Raw genomic sequence first — 11,419 nt, 5'->3', positions numbered from 1 at the left:
AATTAAAATAAATATGCTATCAAAATGATAGCATATTATTATTCTATTATATTATTCATTATTTAAACTAATCGTTATCGTATTCTATTATAATTTAATATAATAATAATTAATTACTATAAATAATTCTTTAATTCTCTCTCTCTCTCTCTCTCTCTCTCTCTCTCTCTCTTTTACATTAACTGTTTTTACTTTTGTACGCCAAAACAATGGCGGTTTGTACTTTTTTACATTTTGCGAGATACATCGAAAAAAATATTCTGGTCGCGCGGCGAAGTGGTTTCGGCGGCCATTTGTAAGGATATGTAAATTGTCCATTCTCAACCGGCTCGTGAGTTTAGAATTTCTTCGGCTTGATGATAGTTCCCGCTCGAAAGACGCTTTCTAGAAGGAAGAGAAAAATAAATGCCTCGCCAATACGGAGGTTAACGAACGTCGTTTCGCCGAAGGCGAAATTTTTGTCGGACTCGTGGCTCCTCTTGAATCTGTAATCGTAAGTAGATACAACGAAAGTAAATGACTCGATCGACCAGCTGCTCAAATGACATCTGGCAAAAAGTCATCCTTCCATTACTTTACAGTTCTGCGAGATTAATCCTAACGTTCTTTCCTCAAGCATAACTTTCTTAAACTCAAAAACTAGCGGTCAAAAAGTTGCGGTTTTAAAAGCAAACAATGTTGGAATTTCATTAAATAATTAAAGTTGAAATTTGTTAAAAAAAAAAGTTTGTTTAAAAAAGTCATTGAAAAAAGTTATTGATATAATTATTAAAAATAACTTTATGAAAATAATTTTAATATTATCCATTAATATTAAAATTATTTAATATTAGGTCATTTTAAAATTATTAAAAATGTTAAATTAAGAGAAATTGCGTACGTATTTTTTTCAATTGATTATAAAATTAATAGAATTCTCTAATTAGTATTAAAATATTTTTTAACATTGTTATAAAAATATGAATATGATATTAGAGCTAATTTTTTTCCATATGTTTTGTGATGTAATATAAGGTGACTCATGCCCGTTTTGCGATAACCGTCTCGAATCAACAGTTCCGGCATTAACTATGAAATTAACGGAGTTTTTTGAACGCATATCGATTTGCTGGCTTCGTCCCACGATAACGATGACGTCGTCGTGACGTAATTAACGGTGGGCGAACTGCGTCAACCACATGACGTCCCTTTCGCCAGGAGCGCGTCACGAATGTATCATGTCATCAGATAACAAACGACGTAATAAGGAATTAACTGGCGAGCGTTACTGCCAGTTCAAGTTCAATACGGGAAGGTTCGTTGGAAATATACGGTCATGCCTAAGAAGATATCCAAGTATTTATACGATCAAGATATTTTGTGGCGGTGATCGAAGACCTCGAGCGAATTATGTCCTCAAGAGCGAGTCGATGAAAAACACGCAATCGCAGCGTTTAATTTCAACAGGGCTGAATCTAGAACTGGATCCAATTCAAAACACATAATTTAAATATTTCATAGAAAATGTAATAAAGGGAAAGAGAGCATAATTCTATTTCTTTGTGAATTAAAATTAAATTTTTATTGCAATATAAAGTTATAATATAAATTTAAAAAACAGAAATGAGTAAAAATTAAAAAGTTTTTAATATGTAAAAATTTTTGTAGAAAACAATCTGTGTATTTTATTCTATTATTAAAAATAATTAAATAATTTATTTAGATTATTTTCAAATTATTTAATATTATTTAATTTTTCTATTTCATTTTTAATTATTATTTTAGCTATTTTAAATTGTTTCAGAATTATTTGAAAGTGAAAAATACGTTAAAGTAAAAATAAAATTTTAATTATCGAATAAAATCATTAAATTCTTATTTTACCGCAGCAGAAATTTGCACGGTGATTTGAGCTGGCGATTTACCTTTTCTAGATACGCCCGTAACTTTTATTAAAAGATGCTGGAGAAAGCAGCTGGTAGACGCATCTGACGACCGTTCCCTACAGTTTCATATGACTCGTCTGAGAGTTGTTCCGCCACCCTTACAACACTGCTGTCTCTGCGAGAAGTACACATGGGAAGGTTTTGATGACTCAGACTGTTTTATGGGGATGAAGGAGCCTGCCAGCCATTCTCGTAGGAAAATAACGCAGCCCCCACTTGCTTTTAATAATTGATGAAAAATAGTCATAATAAAAGAAAGTCCAGCAAAGACAAAAAAGAGGGATATTATTCAATGATAAAACGTGAAGATAATAGAATCTCAACCCATTAATTTTAATTTGTCGTTAATAACGACAGCATAACAATTTATGATCATTAGTTAAACCATTCCACCTTCGGTTAAATTCCATTTCATTTATCAACGAAGTATGGTAATAAAAGTATTTTATTTTACAGTCATATTTATACAATTTTTTTATCAGCTACATTTATTCGTTCAAAAATATTGACAAATCGTACGAAAATTTGCGATTACCTTCAAATGAAGCTATACGATTACGCATAACTGTGGAAGATATTTCTAGGATTATGTGTAGAAAGCGTTGAAGGTACCTCGGATGGTTGAAGACCTGCGGAGGTCACGCAAGTGTGCGCATGTCATGTGCGGCACATCTTGCAAATGCTATTTGAAAAAACTTTAGTTCTGATATTTTATATTCTTCATCCATATAGAATCTTCCACAAGTGTCATTAATAATAATTTCAATGTTAAATTCATTCATCTGTAACGGAAACTTTAATTTTTCTCCGATTTTTCTCCAGAATTTATTTAAGAATTTATTAAAGAGACACAATTGTATAAATTATTTCGTGAGTGAAAACCTTCATTAAGTGCTAAAGTAGTAAATAAATAAATAAGTAAATAAACGAAAACAATATAGTTTGCTAAATAAATTATATCTTTCTTTCTTTCTTTTTTGAATATTTTATGTTAAACTAATTGGGTTTTTTTTAATGAAATGGCTTTATTTAATGAAAACAGAAATGTTAAATAAATTAATTTACAACGGAAATTTGAATTTCCCTCGGATCTTCTTTAGAATTCATTGTAAAAAAATGCGGTGGTGCAAATTATCTTGTAGTGAAAATCTTTATTAAATGATATTAAATAAACAACAATTGAAATCACATAATTTGTTATATAAATTAGATAACTTTCCTTTTTTCATTCTATTTTTTAACATTTAATTTAATATTTTATATTTTATATCAAATTGTCTCATTTTATGTTAAAAAAAAAATAGAAAAATTAAATAAATTAATCTATTAGTATAAATTAACTTCTCCTGTTTTATGATTGCGACACCAATTTTTAAACCGTTTATACTCCAAAATGGAACACTGAAAAGAGAAGCTGAAGATAATATCTATTAAATACTACACGAAACAATCTATTTACTTTTCTAAATATTTAGTAATTATTACCGAACAATTGGTTATGTTATTATGTTCTATCAAATATTGAAATTTCATTCTAATAAATAATGCACCTTTTTCTAAATATTTAATAATTATCATCAAACAGTTGGTCATGTTATTAAGTTCGATAATACTTCTTAAACATTTTCCAAAAATTATTTTTGTTAATCAAAACATTTGATTGAAATTATTTCTCTCAACATTTGGCAGCAGCTACGAGCCTTTCTTTCGGGGAAGGATTAACATAGACCGGCTTCGAAATCGATCGTTTAAGCGCTCTCGCTATCTTTCGACTTCGGTACCCGCACGATACGTTCCTGCTGTGGTCGACGTCGTAGCGTGGCGGCATGGTCAGTGCATCCTCGAGTTCGCCAGGTCGGGGCGACGCGTCAGTCGGCGTCGGGACGGCGTGCAGTGCGGTCGATCATTCCGCTTACCTCCAGAGAACCGGTCGCGCGCGTCACGTTATCGGCATCGTCAGGTGATCCGCGCGCGCGGTGACAAAAAGTGCACCTGGCCCTGCCTGTCGCAGGTAACAAAATCCGGAGCAGCTGCTGCTCCGCCGCGGCGATTTTTCGTGCGAGTCACTTCGTCGTACTACAGTCGATCGTCGATGATTAAGAGAACAGTGGTGATTAAGAGATGCTGATATCATCGGGCGTTGTTTGCGTTTGCAGTTGCGAAGGATGGATTGTTCGGACGATCTCGCCGAGAGATTCTGCGTTAATTGACCGATCGCTAATTCCGCCTATCCGCCAAATTTTTCTGGCCGACGATTAATTTACGCAGTTTTTTAAACTTGGCTCCACTTTGACCTTTGCGAAGATTGAATTTAATTTCTCGAATCCTGGCTGAGGTGACATTTCTCATAATATAAATTCTTTACAGTGTTTTAAAGATGTTTGTTAGTGTTATTAAATTGCTTGTCAATTCAATTTCTGATGTTATTACTTCAACTTCAGTTTATAATTGCATTTCAAGTTTCCAAATCCAACGATAAACGGCGCGTATAGCAACTGTTTATGCAACTGGAAAATGTATCGACATATAAATATTATTAGGTATTAAAGTTTAATCCAGACTGTATTTGATCTTTCTTAGTGATTTGATTTATTAATTTCTTTGAAGTCTTCTACTTCTTCAAAGTTCTTTACTGATTTGATTTATTAATTTCTCTAAGTCTGTCACGTTAAACGAAATTATTCTAATAATTGTTTGCCTATCGGTTTCGAGGAAGAATTGTTTAGAGGAAGACAGCAATTATTGAAAACTATCGTGTATATAAATACGATTAATAATTGAATAATATATCAGTCTATATAATATAAATGCTTTGGATTCCTAGAAAAGATCTTACTTTTCATTTGCAATTCATTCCAATCACGCGGTGGAGCACGTACGCTTTGTCCGTGTCTGTAATCGATCCAGGTGCATAATGATTCATAATATTCAGGGAGGTAAGCGAGAATAATTGTGATCCACATTTAACTCCAGTTTTCTTTATGATAATACGCAACGTGTTTCCCTGAAAACGGAAATTACTCCGTTCTCGCGAAACGATCGATACTCTAATTGCCAATGAAACATTGTTGTCCCTGCTTCACATCGTGTTATATTTTAATGGCTTCACTTTAAAAGTAAAACTTTTAGTCACGATTTTTTACTTAAATTGCTTTACTTAATCGCTCTACAAGAGTCCAAAATCTGTTTCAATCAGTGACAAAAATAATACATACACGGAAAGAAGTGAGTTTGTTGAAGTATCTAAAAATGTAGCTGCAGCAAATGCAAAAAATATTCGTTACATTAGTTAGCACTTTAGTAACAAAGAAAAAATTAATTGTATATTCAAAATTATTTTATCTAAAAAGAGATGTAATAGTTAAATAAAATGTTATCTTAAAAATAAGCGAAAAGTCTTATTATTTAATTTTTAAGATCACGTGAACACGAATCTCTTTTGTTTATATTAGGATAAAATCCACTATATAAAATTTCTAATTAATATTTATTTTCTATAGATAAAGCTTTTTTATAAAAATATTCTGTATACGAATATTCTTTGCATTCACTGTAGACATGCAACTGTAGATACAGATTTGAAAATAATTGTGGACTATCAAAATAATTACTTAGAAACTCAAACCAGTTGCTAGAATGTTAAAACTTTTGCAGCATTGATCATCATGCTTGAATTTCTCACATAATTATTTTTAGATTTGTGCATCTACCTTAATTTTTAAATATGTTTCTACATAATTAGCAATATTTTAACAAAATTATACTTCTCGTATTATTGAAATACGTAATGTTGACTAATGATGATAATTTGCTGTCGATAAAATTAACAAAAATGAATTATTGTCTATTTTTAACAATGAGTGTAAATCGATGTGTATTTAACATAGAAAGATTAAAAAATGAGAACTTTGAGTTAAGAGTTAAGAGTTACTTTCCGAAATCACAAAGATAATCTTCATTTTGCAACGTCTTATAATAAAAATAATAAAATAGCGAATAATAAAATAGTCTTTAGAAACTTTTACAGTGCCATTGTCCTTGATGGTAAGGTCGCTTCTTCAATATAAAAATAATTTTACGAGAGCGGCCTATTTGATTTTTGCTTTATGTCAAATTTTAGTGAGTTCTTCGCATGTATGTTCCGCTATAAATTTTTAAAATCTTTATTTCTATAAATATCTGTGCAAAATAATTCCCTTATTCTTTTGATTTTTTTAACATCAATGGCTGTCTCACTCGGTCGACGTTCAACGTAATCACTCGAATATCATTTCCGCTTTTGATTTCACGGCTATTTCAAGATGCATCTCAGAGTATTTCCCTTATTCGAGGTTGTAATAATTTTATTTGACAATTTTAATAATCAAAGTTTTAATGGATATATATATATACCTAATATTTTTGTCCAATATATATATATTGAAAATATAAGTGCCTAATTTCATCTTTCATCTGGAATTCTTTTACTTACATTGTTACCAGCGTTATACATCAGTTTAAAGGATTCTTGAAACAAAGGATTATTTACAGTAAATGCCATAAATCCATTTGTTTAAGCCAAAACTTTAATTAATGATAAATAAGATGTTTAATATTTTTGGCTGTATTTTGTACATTTTTTTTTTTCTAAAGATTTCATACAATTTTTATACGAATTCTTCAGTGCATGTAAATAAAGTTGCATGACATCGAGGTAGAAAATTACACGGCAGAAATATTTCTATCCATTTGACCTGGATGTAGAAGCACCTTGAAAGACTCTAACCAGTTATTGTTGAGCCGTGCGAGCATACATATTATACGTGCGTGTACATGCGTACACGTGCAAGCGTTTCGCGTATCAACGTAACGTATGACTAACCGAGTAACCTATTAGTTAGATATTTGTTTCCCATGATTCGCTGACACTATTATTCTCTTCAGTTCAGTTTTGTCCGAGACAGACACGCGATTTGCATTACCGTTAATTTTCTTATTCGAATTTTACGAAAAGTCAACACTTTTCAATAATATTTGTTCAAATAAAGAGATCGTACACGAAAAAAATGATGTATTCTCTCCAAAACTTTTAGAATGAGTCTCACTCTGAAGAGTGGAATCCTATTTCTTAAAGATATTTCTTAAAGATTGAAAACTGAGTCAGTCTTTTTCAAGAGGGCTCAATTTTCACTTTTCACTTTTAAGATTTTACTCCAAAGAATTTAAAGACAGCATTAGCCAACGGTAGTCTAATAAAAATAATCTTGTTTCATTAATAACAATATTAATGAAATAAATGAAAAATAAGTAGATACGAATTTAGTGACATTTTATCAAAATAAAAGCATATGGCGTATTTGTTTAATTAATATTGTCATTAGCAAGACTATTTTCAATTAGACTGCTGTCGCTTTTAATATAATATCGTATTTTCTATATAGCATCAATTATACAACTGTCTAATAATTAATGAATCAAAATGAAATTACTGACAGAAAAGTGTCTGATATTTCACTATAATTGCACATACAAAATTATGATTATTATTGCTAGTAATAGTAATCTTATATGTATAATTCTCTCAAACTGAAAAAATTATACTATAAGTTATGATAATTTCAAATATTAAAATAATAAAATATCAAGATAAAAAAAAAATAAAATGAATATTTTTATTTAGTAAGAGCGATTGTAAACATAATGAATATAATTATTTTCTTAACTTTGCTTATTATTTAATTATTATTATTAACTTAAAAATAAAAAATATATGTTAAGAAGAATTAAAAATTTCTAAATAGTGTGGTTATATTATTATAGCATAATTGACTATGTTTGCGGTTAAAACTATTATAAATATATAATTACATATAGTTTATTCAAATTTTATATAAATATATAGTTTCCCCAAAAATGATCATAAATTACAATAATTGCAACAATTTTTTTCTCCCAGCGCATATTTGCTATTTTTTCATACAATAACATCGAGTAGACGTGTCTTTTACTACTATCGTTAATTTCATCGAATTAATCCTCCGTAAGAGTAAATATTCGCAGTTTACGGTAGAAAGATGTTTACTAACGTTCACAAAATATTCCCACAGCGCTTTCGCCGAAAATCGATAACTCATAGCACCGGAGAGTAATTCTGTGGTCCATGCACTATGCACGCACAAAGGGACGGGCGTAATTATTATAGATGGCGAGTCTATGGCACAGAGAGCGCGCATGGAAACCGGAGCAATTAGGATCCTCCATTGCGGATGAAGGGTTTTACATGAGTGCCATTAAAGCCGCTAAATGACACGGGAGCGAGAGATGCGAGAGGTGCTTAAACGTGGGTTAAGCACTTCCTGCTGGCTCCCGCCGAACGAGCCGCTGCCTCCCTTTATGGACAATACCTGTGTTGCATAATGCATTCTGATTATATCTTCTCCCGGGAGTGTGTCACATCGCGAAATCCCAGATAATACCAGATAGATTGGCTCCATGATCTCGTAACGTACGTCACTGTCAGGATATGTCCATTGTGAAAAAAAATACTATATTTCACGTTGGTAAAAAAAATTTCAGCAATCGATTTACTGAAAAGCCAACTTTCCTGAGCTAATTTCATGGTTCATTCTTTAAAGATCTTCATTTGCCTATTATGTCAATTAACGAAGAAGGAAAGTCGTACAGAGTTGAGAAACTTCCTCAGAATTATTTGCTTCACCGTCTTGAATAATTTGAATGTAGAAAAATAATTTCGGCGTGGAACATTTGCAGCGTGGTGTAATGAAACTTCTAAGCGCATTTTTTACTAATAAATTTTAATGGAACTTGAAAAAATTTCATACAATAGTTAATTTAAAGAAATCAACGTGTCAAAAAGAAAGACTCAATTTTCATTTTCCAAAAACAATTATTAGAGGATGCGAGGCAATTTGAAAAGTTTGCTCTTAATTGAATTCTTAATTGAAGAATTAAATAAAAGATAAAATTTCATATAAAAGTAAATGTAAATAAAAAATATGATTCAAGAAAATAATATCGCGCAGTTATTTTTATAAAGAATGATTTTGCTGAAGCATATAAAAATTTATCTCGATACAGATCTGAAAATAATTTTGTTGAGTCATTAAAATAATTATCTAGAACATTAAAATTGATTGCTACAGTGTCAAAACTTTTTGTAGCATTGTTTATCGTTTCTTACATAATTATTTTGATGGTCCAGCAAAAAAATTATTTACAGACCTTAGTTAAATTTTTAGATACTTCAGTAAAATTGTTCTTTTTGCGTACAAAAAATATAATAATGATAAAATGTATACATAATTTGAAAGAATTCGTTCTTAATTTAGGAATTAAATACGAGATAAAATTTGCTTAAAAAACATAGTGTTAAGAAAATTATATTTAAAAAAGTAATATTGATCGATCTTGAAATCATGAATTTGAAAGGGTTTGCTTTTAATTAAACACGAGAAAATTAATCACTCTGTACTCGATTCACGTTTCCAAAAGGGTTAAGATTGCAATACATACGCCCGTTAGTCTCTCGTGTCATGCCGCGACGGGGCGTTCGTTTTATCATTCGAGCGAGGCGTCGACGGGCATCGACACTTTTATCATTCCGCGTAATATTCTACTGAATGCGTCGTAGGGCCATCGTATCGTGACGTTCGTTACATTCGCCCAGCTAACGAAATCCAATCGCGAGCGATAATCGAATTTCAACGATCGAGCTTGTTCGCGGGGAACGAGCTCGTCCCAATTGCCATTCGATGATGTGTGTATCCTTTTTTCGTCGATTCTCCTTTATATTCCTGGCAATCGTGACCGAGAATCGAGAATCCGTCTCGTTTGCCGCATTGAAAGAAAAAACGTAAAATGTAAATGTAAAAATTGTAATTATTTAACTATATTTTATAGTTACTTTTGGTGTCAACTATATATTTTTTAAAATAAAATTACAAATGTAATTATAATGTGTGATAAAATGACTTTTTCAAACACTGGAACAAGATTAGTTATTTTTTAAATAATTTTTTGGATGCTGAATATGAATGCGTTTATTAAATTACTGACATTACGGTATAACTTTGAAAAATTTGCAGTTCAATTTGCGAAAAGGAGAACAAATTTTGTCATATTATAATGATGTATGACGTACTGGAAAAGTTTTATTGCAATCAAAATTAAGTATATTACGACTTTCAGCTTTCAAAAGGATTTTTTTAGTGTCAGCTACAATTAATAAAATATTCATAGTTAAATAAAAGATAATAAAAATAAAAAGAAATTAAATAATAAATCAGAAAAATTGTGAATTAAGTCATCGATGATTCAACAAATAACTTTCGACTATATTTATTTAAACTTAAAAGATCGTTTTAGATCGTTGAATATTTATAAATCCAATTTCAAAATTAACAAATTCAAAATGATAAATTTAATATGGCGGATGTTAAACTTGAAAAATGTCCAGATCATTATAAAATGTAGAAGTGTCTTTCATGATTTTGAATTTATCAATTTAACATCGGATTTGTATACAGCGACCTAAAAAATCTTTATGTTTAATTAAAAATAATTAAAAGTATTTGATAAATCGTCCTATGTCACTTTTACACAATAAATCTCATATTTAACCATAAATCTTCTTAAACATAGTTGATAAAAAAATAATTTTGAAAATTTTTAACAACAAGCTTAATTTTAATGAAACTTCTCCAGCATGTCGTAGTTACAATATAATAAAATACGTAAAAATAATTCTCTTTTACAACTTTAAATTTCTCCAAATTGTGATATGACAATTTGGAAGCTGAGTTCGTATATTTAACGTCAAAAAAACGAGAAATAACTCATTCTAGTATTTTTTTTTCTGTCAAACAGTGTTATTATTACTAATATTATACAGCAGCCTTGGCTGTAAGTACCTATTCTTAATTAGTTGCACTTTCTTGCAAAAAAAAAGGTAAAATAAAATTGAAAGGAAAACTAACAAGGTATTAAAATTATTGTAAAAATAAATTTTTTTTCAATAAAACTTTCAATTTTTCATTAGATATAAAACATTTATGTGAATTTGTGGAAGTGCTTTACTTTTTTGCCAAGGTTGTAACAGTAATAATGAGAAAAATGGATTAACCCAATTCTTAACCATAACAATCATAATTATTTTATCGTGTAATTAGAACCACAAATATTAAACCCTTTTCTCTCAATGCAAAGGAATAACATTCTTAGGAGGATGTTTCCCGCACGTTTTGATGTCGCACTCGTGGGAGAGCATTCTGAAAAAACTGACTCTGAATTCTTCAGCAGGTAGAGAAGGTATTCTGGAATCTTTTTTCTCCGAAGAGAGCAAAAATATGTCAGGAATATTTTGAGAGAGAGAGAAAGAGAGAGAGAGAGAGAGAGAGGGAGGGGAGAGTATTCGTAGGTATACTATTATTATTAACGTAAAGTAAGTAAGAAGACTATTTACTTTACGTAAGTAAAGTTAGTTAAGTTTTAGGTTA

This window comes from Atta cephalotes (genome assembly GCF_000143395.1).
Source record: "Atta cephalotes unplaced genomic scaffold scaffold00035, whole genome shotgun sequence".
Taxonomy (NCBI): Eukaryota; Metazoa; Arthropoda; class Insecta; order Hymenoptera; family Formicidae; genus Atta; species Atta cephalotes.
Note: the sequence above shows the minus strand (reverse complement) of the source record.